The sequence below is a fragment of the Bison bison genome, unplaced genomic scaffold, assembly GCF_000754665.1.
Source record: "Bison bison bison isolate TAMUID 2011002044 unplaced genomic scaffold, Bison_UMD1.0 scf7180017864533, whole genome shotgun sequence".
Taxonomy (NCBI): Eukaryota; Metazoa; Chordata; class Mammalia; order Artiodactyla; family Bovidae; genus Bison; species Bison bison.
The window spans coordinates 16,493,491-16,506,554 of NW_011495082.1; the positions used below are offsets into that span (position 1 = coordinate 16,493,491).

Consider the following 13,064-nt stretch of genomic DNA (forward strand, 5'->3'; position numbering starts at 1 on the left):
GCTTACTCCTTGGAAGGAAAGTTATGACTGACCTAGATAGCATATTCAAAAGCAGAGACATTACTTTGTCAACAAAGGTTCGTCTAGTCAAGGCTATGGTTTTTCCTGTGGTCATGTGTGGGTGTGAGAGTTGGACTGTGAAGAAGGCTGAGCGCCGAAGAATCGATGCTTTTGAACTGTGGTGTTGGAGAAGACTCTTGGGAGTCCCTTGGACTGCAATGAGATCCAACCAGTCCATTCTGAAGAGATCAGCCCTGAGATTTCTTTGAAGGGAATGATGCTGAAGCTGAAACTCCAGTACTTTGGCCACCTCATGCGAAGAGCTGACTCATTGGAAAAGACTCTGATGCTGGGAGGGATTGGGGGCAGGAGGAGAAGGGGACGCCAGAGGATGAGATGGCTGGATGGCATCACTGACTCGATGGACTTGAGTCTGAGTGAACTCTGGGAGTTGGTGATAGACAGGGAGGCCTGGTGTGCTGTGATTCATGGGGTCGCAAAGAGTCGGACACGACTGAGCGACTGAACTGAACTGATATTCCCCTTCCCCCGTTGTTTCTTGAATTATATTTGTTCAAAAAAAGCACGAAGGTGACAATATTTTAGAAACTACCCATTATTGGGAGTTCCCTTGTAGTCTAGGATTTGGGGCTTTGACTGCTATGGCTCTGGGTTCAATCTCTGGTCGGGGAACTGAGATTTCCACAAGCCAGCTGGTGCAGTCAAAAATGAAAAAGTTACCCATTATTCTACCACGTAGAGTTAGGCATTGATACCATTTGTTTGCATGTCAGCAGTTCTACTGTTCTGTCCATGCATATATGCACATACACGAACAAGCAGAAATACAAAGCTGAGGCATAAAATTAGGATTGTAACGATTATTCTGTTTTATAACCTGCATATTTTTTCACTGAGCATTAAATGGTAACATTTTCTCATGTCACTAAATATTCTTTCACAGCTGCTTTCTAAGTAGCTGCATTCGCTTTTATTTTATGCCTGCACCAGCCCTCTATTACTAGGATTTTAGAATATTGTTCTTTTTCTTGCTATTATACGTGACACTGTGATGAAAATACTTTTAATCTTTTGCCTATCCCTATTTTAAAAAATAAATCCCTAGGTGTAAAATTTAGTAGAAAGATATGAACGTTTAAAAAGGCGTTTGATATATATGCACCGAATTGTCCTTCAGAAAGACTGTGCAGCTTTATACTGCTCTATAAGCCATGATATTAGTATAAACTATACATGATATATGGTCTGTATCAGACCACCTATTGCCCATCCTGGAATTAGTTATTTTTAAATAACACCAATTTGAGACATGAATAATTATTATCATTTATTTTAATTCACATTGGTGGTGAGTATTTGTATATGATTGTTTAGCAGATGTATTTCTACATGTCATGATTAACCTGGTATGTTCCTTTTTTCTGTTTGTGAGATGTATTTATGTGTAAAAGATATTATTAACCTGGTTGTAAATTTTGTTATTTTCCCCCCAATGGATTTCTTTGTTTTTCAACACTTTGCCAAGTATTACCAAGACAAAGAAAAAAAAGCCTTTTGGGTAGATGACATAATTCTGTTTGGGGGCTGTTGCTGAATGCCAGATAGGTTAAGTAAATGACCTTTCTTCAACCTCGGGTGAGAAAAACTTACCCTGTCAGTCAGTTTTAAATCACCCTTAAAATATGCAACCAGATAACTTCAGATAACTTGTCTTTATGTAGGATATGCTAGGAGTCTCTTGAGGGAAAGTACAGCTGTAGTCAACATTTCCATTTGGGTGTTCTCCATTAAGCCAAGTATTGCTGAAACCCAGCAACAGTTGACATTTTTACTGAGCAATATGCAAACATTGAGAGAAGTTTTTCCCATCCTCATAAGGAAGATAATAATAAACTAATTATTGAGAATTTCTTGCAGCAAAGTATTTGAGCAACTCTCTGGCCCTATTTTCCATGAATGAAGATTATAACCATATGTTGTTTGGGAGTTATAATTTCTGTTTCAACATACTATTATGGGATTTAAGAAATTCACTTCGGATGTATCAAAGTTAACATTGGTGTGTGTATATCTGTGGGTTTGTGTGTATGTTAAAGGATATGTGAGGTGGCAGAAGTAATGCCAAGATCACAACTTTGAGAAAACCCTTCAAGGTCAATGAAATCTGTGTTGACATAAATTGCTCTCCAATTCAACAGTGATAAAAGGGCACGTGAAAAGACTATACGGTTACTTTCAAAACAAGCGTTTACCAAGTTCCAGGAAATGCATGGATTTGTATAAAAACATTTGACAATTGCAAGAGCCTTTTTATCAGTTTACCAAACAATTGACTATTAAGATCTCTTTGCTTGCGTAAGCTTTCAACAGCATATCATATATGGTCACCCATTTGCCACCGATTGGTGTTATGAAGAGTTGGAGGGGGCAACGTACTATTATAATTTTATGGCAGATTTAGTTTTGGTAATTTGAGATCTCTTTGAAATACACTCAAAGTGCTCCCTATCTAAAGGAGCTCTACAAACCATAATTTTGTCCAGTGAAGGATTTGTAACATATAGTTACCACTGGTTTATTCTTCTTGCAAATCAGAGTTTTTGAGGTTTTTGGTAGTCTCATACTGGCTGATAAATTGATTGTGAGCAGGAAATGTTCTTTGTTTAGCCATCCTAGAAAAAAAAGTGGTACCACAAAAGTCTCTGGTGGCAGATAAGAGTGCTGCCAAGTGGAACCATAAGTTGTTTGGTGATTATATTTCAACATAGTATTATGGAATTTAGGAAATTCATTTCAGATATGTCAAAGTTAACATTGATGCATGTATATATGTGGATTTGTGTATATGTTAAAAAATATGGGAGGTGGAAGTTATATGGAAATCAATTTATTTTCTCTAAAAAGAAAGCTCCCTCTTTGCATCATGGTCAGGAGTCTTAGTCTTCATAGGAACTGAATACATATACTTTTTTTTCTTTCTACACTAAAATAGTGTCTTAGACCTCTTTCTCCTTTCTTCCTTTTAAAATTATGTAAGTTAAAATTATGTAAGATACCTTCTGTGAACTTGTACATTTTTTCTGGAATACCTGCTTCTTTGCTTTTAAAATTCCTAGAAGAAACACATAGATAACATATTTAAATATCTATATGAATTAAATCTAAAGTGTCTAGGTGTTTCTGTTTTTAATGTTTAAATGAAAGCTTTTCGTAAATGGAAATGTAAAAAATTTTGAAATTATTGGGAAATATTTTAAAAAGTTGGTTAGTGCGGTATTTTAGGTATATCATGGGGATTTCCCTAGTGGCTCATATGGTAAACAATCTGCCTGTAATGCAGGAGACCTTGGTTCAAGCCCTGGGTCAGGAAAATCCCCTGGAGAAGGGAATGGCAGCCCACTCCAGTGTTCTTGCCTGGAGAAGTCCATGGACAGAGAAGCCTGGCAGGCTACAGTCCACGAGGTCAGAAAGAGTGGGACACGACTTTTGACTGATACTTCAGGTATTTATATACACATATATACCTCACTGTAGTAAGTATGTAAGTAAGTACTGGCTTTATTTTAAAGCTCGTTTTGATTAAGTGATATAATAATATCCTTTCTCATTTAAAAAATCAAACTACTAAAAGATTTTAAAAGAATTTTGAAAATATTAAATGAGTTAAGTAATTACAGCAACACCTTTATCTTAGATTTCTATACAGAATTAATTTATCAATTTTGTAAAGTGATTAGAGTTAGAGAAGATGATTTTTACATTTAGAACTTAAAAATTAAGCAATATGTTATATGGAATATGTTGTATTATATTTACCTAAAAATTTCTGATTTAACACATTAAATGCACATTTCTTTCTTTTAAAAAATTCATTAAGCATATTCATATACCCACTGATCTCTTCACTGGGGAACTTTAAATAAAGTTCATTATTTATTTACTACTTTTCAATTTAGGATATACTTGAAGTGATTTATTTATCCTTGGCCAGTTGCCACTTGAGACTCTTTCTGTTTTATGAAACTAACTTAAATGATCATTTAAGCAGGAATTACTGGTATTCAGTTCCGTTGCTCCGTTGTGTCTGACTCTTTGCGACCCCATGAACCACAGCACGCCAGGCCTCCCTGTCCATTACCAACTCCCGGAGTTCACCCAGACCCATGTCCATTGAGTCAGTGATGCCATCCAACCATCTCAACCTCTGTATTAGCTATGTTTTGTTTTATTTCTAGTATATGGAGGATCATGCAGCCCTGTGACGAGCAGGTTCCATGGAGGTGGTGGGGAGGCCGTCTTCTTGGAGAAGGCTGGGCAGGGCCAGCCTGGAGTAGAGGTGGGATTTGGGCAGATGGAAATGTTTTCCTGGAATGAATTGGCAGAAATACGTTCTTACCAATTTAAATACATTTTTGACCAATTGAAGGGAGGCATTACTAAACTAAGGGCTGAGTAAAGCATTTCACACATCCTGTAAGGAGTGATTAAATCAGAGGAGCTTTGCTACTTTAAAATCAGAGAGAAGATATAAATGTAGACTTTCAGGAAAAGTTTAATTTTTGTATAAAACTGAAGACATTTTGATAAAATATGAAATTTAGTAAAATTTACAATTTTTAGTGTTACTTCCCACCAAAAAATTGTGTATGAGTTTTTTCTTCTTTTTTAACTCTTCACCTGTTTATTCGAACATCAGGTACTATAGAGCAGAGGTCCTAACCTCCAGGTTCTGGACTGGTACCACCTGCCACATCAGCGTTGGCTTTAGATTAGAAGTTAAATGCACACTATTTACAGTAGCTAGGACATGGAAGCAAGCTAGATGTCCACAGGCAGATGAATGGATAAGGAGGTTGTCGTACATATACATGATGGAATATTACTCAGCTGTAAAAAGGAACACACTTGAGTCAGTTCTCATAAGGTGGATGAACCTGGAGCCTATTATACAGAGTGACGTAAGTCACAAAGAGAAAGACAAATACTGTATATTAATGCATATATATGGAATTTAGAATGACAGTACCAACAATCCTACTTGTAAGGCAGCAAAGAAGATGCAGATGTAAAGAACGGACTTTTGGACTCAGTAGGAGAAGGTGAGGGTGGAATGATTTGAGAGAATAGCATTGAAACATATACATTGCCATAAATAAAATAGATGACCAGTGCAAGTTTGATGCATGAAGCAGGGCACCCAAAGCTGGTGCTCTGGGACAACCCAGAGGGATGGGGAGGGGAGGGAGGTGGGAGGGGGTTCCTGTGGCTGATTCATGTTGATGTGTGGCAGAAACCACCACAATATTGTAAAGTAATTATCCTCCAGTTTAAATAAATTAATTTAAAAAGAGAAATGCAGAATAAATGTAAGGTGTTGTATCATCCCCAAACCACCCTCTCCACGCCTGAGGTGTGGAAAAACTGTCTTCCACCAAATCAGTCCCTGGTGCCAAAAAGGTGGGGGACCACTGATGTAGGGGATAGAAACCCAATTGTATATGAGTTGAAAGCAAAAAAAAAAAATTGAAGATCATTTTCATGCATTGGAGAAGGAAATAGCAACCCACTCCAGTGTTCTTGCCTGGAGAATCCCAGGGACGGGGGAGCCTGGTGGACTGCCATCTATGGGGTCGCACAAAGTCGGACACGACTGAAGCGACTTAGCAGCAGCAGCAGCAGCTTTAAAATTACATACCTATTGATCATATAAAATGTAAACATGAACACTCTGCTCTTATGGTTTTTTTTGGTTGGTAACCATGTGCTTCAAAATCTGGCACCATCCTTCCTGGGATTTACAAGGCCTAGTTCCAGTGTGGTGTTTATTTAGGCTTTGCGGCTCGTCTCAAAATTAAACAAGTGTTTATCTGGTTCCTTCAAACACTGACAAGCCAAAGAAGATACAGAAAAATGGTTGGAACGGAAGAAAGCTTATCCTGCTCTGATGCTTCCTCTGTTTCCTCTTTTCTGCTGCCCTTTTTTTGTCTTCACATACTTGAAAGCACTCAGAACTTACTGAGATTTTGTGGGAACCAAGTGAGATGAGGGAAAAAGGTTACAACTGCTGTCTGACCCCTAATGCTGTGGTGCTCAGTTTTTTGAGTACTGCTAGCAGTTTCGAGTTAAAAGTGCTTATCAGAGCAGCTCTTGACCTCCTTAATTCGTGTGTACAGACTGTTAGTGTTGTTACTCTCTGCTTTGTATCAGGCTTGCTAGCTAATTTCCTTGTTTATTAGCTAAGTGATTTTCATAATGGCTATCCTTTTGACAAACAAAGAAATCTTCACTGCTCTGAGAGGGAAAACTGAGTTTGAAAACTCATGTTGAAAGGGAGAAGGAACATCTGTATTCATGCTGCTGCTGTGTTGATGTGGGGGAAAATCTGGTGACTGACCTTGATTCTTGACTGAAGTCACAAAAATATGCATGATTTGGCCCTTTTCCATAAGACAAATAGCAACAGTCTCCAGTTAAAGCAGGGATTCAATTTCCTTTGTTTTGAGTGTGGAAAAGGGAATTGTTTCCAAACCTTAATATCAGCGGGCTTAGTGAATTTTTTTTTCCTGAAATAGTTTAGATACTCCATTTCAACAGAAGCATTTTGTTTGAATTCATATTTTATTAACTAGGAGTTATTTTGTTTAATTTATACCTGAAGATTTAGAGGCCGGCAGTGTCGTTTTTAAGGGAGAAACGTTTTTTTAATAAGTAATTAAACAAAACCCAAAAACCCGGGAGCATCAACAGAAACTCCTGAAGTCTGAGAATGGATTTCAGAATAGGGCCCCTGGAAGGGACACTGGCAATTATACTGTGGAGCCAGCCTAAGATTTCTGCAAACAGATTTAGATTGGCTCGAGTCCATGAGAACCTCTAGAACTAGCCGTCTGTGACTCCACTGACCCTTTAGGAGTTCAGTCATCAAGGGTTGCCCTGGATCCATATTAGGAACCACATTTGTAGGTGAATAGTCTGGGGCTCTTACAGACCCATCTCTGCCCCTACACCCAAGAATCTGAATCTGTCATAGCACCAGAATGTGTATCTCAGGGCTTGGACAGTGAGATTGGGTATTTGCAGTTCCACACAGCAGAAGTCCGTCTTTTAAGTAAGGCAAGAAAATGTGAGCTTCCCAGTTTTTAAGTAGGAGACATCTTTGCTATTGCACACCAGGTTCTGATTCTGCTACCTTTTTATTTTTGTTCATTGAGCACCATCGTCAGCCAGCTAAGTTTAGAGAAAATAGCGAAAGAAAAAGCATCTCTCCATCCTCGCATTTGACGCTCCTTGTACGTTTGCCCCATGAGTTTCTTTCCCTTAGTTTCCCCATCCTATTCAGGACCTCGCCGCTTATAAACTGTGTTTCCCTCACTGGAAAGTAGCCACCTGCTATCTATACAACGAATCTTTTAAGTAACTGGGCGATTTTAAACAAATAACCTCCTTCCATGAGGCTTACTAAGAAGACCTTACATATTTTAGTTACCAAGGGACTTCTCTGCATATTTTCAGAATCTCTAAAACAAACAAATAATAACAAAAAAAAAGACTACCCCCCAAAGAGACTTCTGATGCACATATGCACAATTACTGTTAAGGAGACAATCTAGTGGGTAGGGCGGATTCCATTGCTGTGTTAAACTCATGGTAAGTAAGGTTTTGCCTAGTTGTGTGCAGATCTGATTTCTGGAAACGTCTTCTTACTTGTAAGATGGCAGTAGGATGTTACCTCCATCATAAAGTTGTTATGAGAATTAAATGCATTAAGACGCATCAAGCACTTAGCTTCAGATCAGTTCAGTCGCTTAGTCGTGTCTGACTTTTTGTGACCCCATGAACCGCAGCACGCCAGGCCTCCCTGTCCATCACCAGCTCCCGGAGTTCACCCAAACTCATGTGCATTGAGTCAGTGCCTGGTTGTATGAAGTGCCAAGTGACCAGTTATCTAATAATTCCTCATAGAATCTATTAGTAGAAAACCGATAGAAAGCCATTCACTTCATTGCCAAGTTTCAAAAGGTTAAATGGGATAGACTTGTGAACTCTATTTACTGTCCAGTAGCACAGGGCCTCTTGTGTGGCTTCTTCTACCCAAACAGACTTACAGAATGTATTAAAGACTCAAAGGGACTGTTGGATCGGTCCCCAGAAGACTGTTGAATGGTAGGCGAGACTTCCTAAGTATCCCTGGAATCACATTGAGTCTGTTCCTTTCATCGAAAGTGGAGAGAGGAATATAATGTAGGATATTCTGTGTATTCTTTTCTCTCATAGTAGACACAGTACTTTGTTTCTCTAATGTGAATGTTCTAAATTATATGGCCATTATTAAATCTGTGTTCAAATTAATTTCTGACATGGTAAGTGTGTTTCTTTTTGAGATATCACATTTTTAGACATTTAGAATATGACCTCACCCATTTTACTTTGGAAATACCGTATGTGAAATAATTTTGAAGGGCATTTTATTTCCTAGGATGTATTTTCAGCAGGTGGCTAATGGCTTTTGACCTGCTGTAGCAGCATACAGAACTGAATGTCAGACAGAGTGTGTTTTAAAAGCTCCATTTTCATTTTACATAATGAAGCACAGTAATTCTTTTTGAGATTGCCTTGCCTATTTTTCTAAGTAGTTATTGATGGAGATGTGTCAGTTGGGTAGGAGAGAGAAGAAAAAATTGTGATGTTTCAGCATGTAGATTTGAAGACTATTTAAATATATGCAGATTGGTAAAAATGCAAGTATTTTCATTAATAATATCAGATCTAATATAGTTACACGTTAAAAGCCATATAAAGTACATGGTGTCCACCTTCCACCTCTCCCATATCTTTGAGCCATTGCTATGAAAAGTCACACATTTTAATCCACTCAATTTTCCCTTTGTAATTTCCATTTTCTCTTGAAACATATACAGTTTATTCCATAGGCTGTTTTCATATGCCTTTAAGAATTATCCATACTAAATAATAATTCGCAGCTCTTATGCGAAAGCAGACGATGGCCGAGATTGCTCAGGGTACCCAGGCTGGCAATTTTAGGTCATTGTCAAGGTTAGTTTCAAATTCAGTATTGACACAGGCTTTTATACAATCACAGTCTTTGCAGTCCTACGCCACATCATTTATACATTGAATAACTCTCCAGTTTATACTTAGATGGTTTTTTGAGGTGAAGATGTGTATGCAGCTTGGTTAATGCCCAGAGGCCTTGTGGAGGGGGTGACTGTGAGAAAATGGCAATATCAAGAGTTATATTTCCCGTACTGAACATATTAGAGCTGGCATTTTGCCACCGAACTATATGATAAGGGAGGAATATGGTTTGTGTACTTTGCATTTAAGACTTAATTTCTGAGGCTGAGTTCTAATTTATTTATTCCCTTAGGTAATTACTGATTTTCAAGATGCAAAAGAAGTATATTATTGGATTTTTTTTAATGATTAAACTTGTATCATACATGTCCTTTCTTTAAATTTAGGCACTAAAAATCCTTGCACATCAAAGTAGCTGTGCTTCTCATTTGCGGCTAGAGAGTTAATCATCTTTCAATAATGCTTTGAAGTTGGCTTTTCTTCTTCTTCTTTTTTTCTTAGCCCAGCATGAGTTCATGAATAAAACTAACCACTCTGATAGGTATAGCATATTATTGCTCTTGCCTATGGGTCTTGCTAATAAAAATTCAAATTCTGGTTAGTTTGCTGGAATCAAATCAAGGTGGTACATGGCATACTTTTCTCCTTTATGAAGCCTTCTTGCAGAAAATAGAAGTGGGCTGGGGGGAAAGAAAGCATGGGGTGGAGGAAAAGGACAAAGCAATTCAGGGTTAAATATATTTTAGCTTTTCTGTCTGTGTTGTGATAAGTCTGGAGGTTTTTACTTCTCATTGTCCTGGAATCCTTAAAAATAAAATTCCTATTTAGGACTAACCTCTGAAAAATTGCTATTCTTTAGTTAATGTATATGAATCTGCTGTTGTGTGGGTGAGGTACCAATAACAACAGAGGCACTAACTTCATTTGATAATCTGTATGTGTGTATTTTTACATGCAGCTAGATGGGATGCCTGTCAGCTGAAAAATAGAGTAGGTGATGACTACTAGGTAGGTGATTGCTAAAATAATCCGAAATTCTGGCGGTTGCTAAAATCGTCAGCTTGCTTATAAGATGACCTCATCACTAAAGCAAATAGGGTTTGGCATTTTAACGAATATTTTCCACCAACATCAGTACAGAAAAGAATTGTGCCTGGATGCTTCCTTCAGAAAATGGCATGAGAATTTAGAAACTAGAGAACATACCAGAACCAGAGTGATGACAGTACAAGACATCCCATCCCAGAATCAAGCCCCGTTGGGAAGACCTTCAAGTACAGTTGTTGTTCTGTTGCTTAGTCGCCAAGCTGTGTCCGACTCTGCGAACCTGTGTAGCTTGTCCGGCTCCTCTGTCCATGGGATTTCCCAGGCAAGAATACTGGAGTAGATTGCCATTTCCTTCTCCAGGGGAAGGATCCTTGGTGAAGGACCCCTGCATGCGTCTCCTGCATTGGCAGAAAGATTCTTTACCACTGTGCCACCTTAGTGGAATGCAAATAAGGAGCGTATATAGCAAATTACTTGTATATGTGACAGTGGATAGGAGTGTGGTCTCAGGTAGAGACACCCAAGTTTGGTTCCCAGTTCTGACTATTTGGGTACTTTGGGCAAACAAGTTATTCTTTCTGAGCGTCAGATTTCTTACCTGTGAAACACGGGTGGTGATGGTATCTAATCATATTATTATGCTGAGAAATAACAAATACTTGAAACAAAATAAAAATATTTAAATAAAGAAAAATACTTAAGAATATATTTCAGTTCATTTCAGTTCAGTTCAGTCGCTCAGTCGTGTCCGACTCTTTGCGACCCCATGAATCGCAGCACGCCAGGCCTCCCTGTCCATCACCAACTCCCGGAGTTCACTCAGACTCACGTCCATCGAGTCAGTGATGCCATCCAGCCATCTCATCCTCTGTCGTCCCCTTCTCCTCCTGCCCCCAATCCCTTCCAGCATCAGAGTCTTTTCCAATGAGTCAACTCTTCACATGCGGTGGCCAAAGTACTGGAGTTTCAGCTCTAGCATCATTCCTTCCAAAGAACACCCAGGGCTGATCTCCTTTAGAATGGACTAGTTGGATCTCCTTGCAGTCCAAGGGACTCTCAAGTCTTCTCCAACACCACAGTTCAAAAGCATCAAGTCTTCGGCGCTCAGCTTTCTTCACAGTCCAACTCTCACATCCATACATGCAGAATATATTTACAAATATTTAAAACTTACAACAAAGAAGTGTAATTCCAAAGCCTCAGAAATCTGTCACATTTATGTATTTTGCAAATAGTGGGACACATTGTTACACAGGCCACAGCTGGCCTCAGAATTCTGCCTAACTTGAAACAGCAGGAAGCTTCTCCTATTTTGTAGAAGTTGGTACTCAGCATGCAACATCTGCGTTCTCCCTGAGCCAATCCAGCGCTACCTGTCTTCCTTCTTTTTTCTGTCTTTGCTAACAGTCTCCCTAATGCAAATATCAATTCAGTTACTTGGAAAAGTGGGAATGGAGAGATTCCTACTTGCTTATCCATAATCATAATTTTCAGACACCGTGGTGAGTACTTTGCAGAAGATTGTGTTGATGTCCAGATTTATATTTCTAGATCTTGTCTCTACCCCAAGCTCCATTTATTAGTTACTTTATTACTTTGACTCCATTTATGAACAGATGTCCACATTTGTTGGTCACTGTTCAGGCTCCTTCAATCACACTGGGCTTCCTCATGTTCCTTCAACATTCTGAGCATTTTTGTCTTGGGACCTTTGTTCTTGGTGGTCTCTGAGTCTGGAAGGACCTGTGATTTTATTTTATGCATCCTTCTCCTTGTTCAAAGGCCATTTCTACTGAGATGGAGGTGACAATTCTAAGTCATTCTCCCATCTAGTCAGTTTCTTATCCTGTCATCCTATGATATGTTTCTTCAGAGTCTTTTCGCATATATATCAGGTTATGTTGTTCATTTAATGGCTTGTTGTTTTCTCTCCTGACCCAGAATGCAAGCTCCGTGAATTCAGCGCCCTTGCGTGGTTCAGTCAGCACTCTATCCTGGTACCTGCCTCTGCGCCTGGCTCACAGGAGTGCTCGGAAAAACATTGAGAGGTATGGTTATTCTCTCCTTTATTTCATGGTTGAGAGACTCAATGCCCAGGAAGTTTCAGTATCAATAGCTTGCCCAAGACCACAGGGGTTAGAGATGCCTGAGCTGGGATTTAGACTCGGTGCTGTGCTCTAGAATCCTGCGCCACAATGACTGCTTTTCCTCCGCTGAACGTCGGAAATGTCAGTGGGAGGCATGGGGCCCTTTTGGTTCCTGGAACTTCCTTTGAATCCCAGGGCCAGTGGTTATTGTTTTTTCTACAGCTTTGTCAGAGACACGTTGGTCCTAATGACTTTATATTCTAGTATCCTGAGCTTATCTTCTCTTCCCTTTTCCTCCTTGACTCAGTGCCCAAGACATGGCTGGTTAATATTTTATAAGAATGCATTCAATCCTTTACTGCTTGGGAAAACCAATGAAACACCAGATTTTAAAGACGCTCCCTAAGGGCTGGAATCCATGGGTTTGAACGCAGATGGAATTTTCCACTGGGCCAATGTCTGTCTTTTTTATTTCCATGCTTTTTTTTGAGCATTTTTTTTCCTTAACTTGACAATGGTTACGGCTATATGTTTCTTTTTCTGAGTTTGTGCTAGCAACACAGGTAATGCTTTGGTTGTACTTGGCCCCTACTGAATAAACAGTTCCACCTCCATGCCTTTCTGCCCCATTGCCAGACCCCCTTGCAAGATGGGTGCGGAAGCTGGGCTATTTATGTTGTCTTAACCAGATATTCTATAGAATAAACAGGCAGTCTTGCAATGTATATCGTTCAAACGTATAAATGTGTTTCAGCTTTTGGAGGAAAGAGGAAAAAAGAAAAATCAAACCAGGACAGTTGATTAAAAAGGGAT

The 13,064-nt window shown here is 39.1% G+C and overlaps 1 long non-coding RNA gene across 2 annotated transcripts in view; it reads left to right on the forward strand.

Annotated features, from left to right (window-relative positions):
- Positions 1-3,480: 3,480 nt before the first annotated feature.
- Positions 3,481-13,064, forward strand: part of LOC104982551 — a 76,374-nt gene continuing 66,790 nt past the window's right edge. For both annotated transcript variants that reach the window (XR_824529.1, XR_824528.1), the window contains exons 1-2: positions 3,481-3,523; positions 12,106-12,212. This is a non-coding gene — a long non-coding RNA (uncharacterized LOC104982551). The remainder of the gene's footprint in view (positions 3,524-12,105; positions 12,213-13,064) is intronic.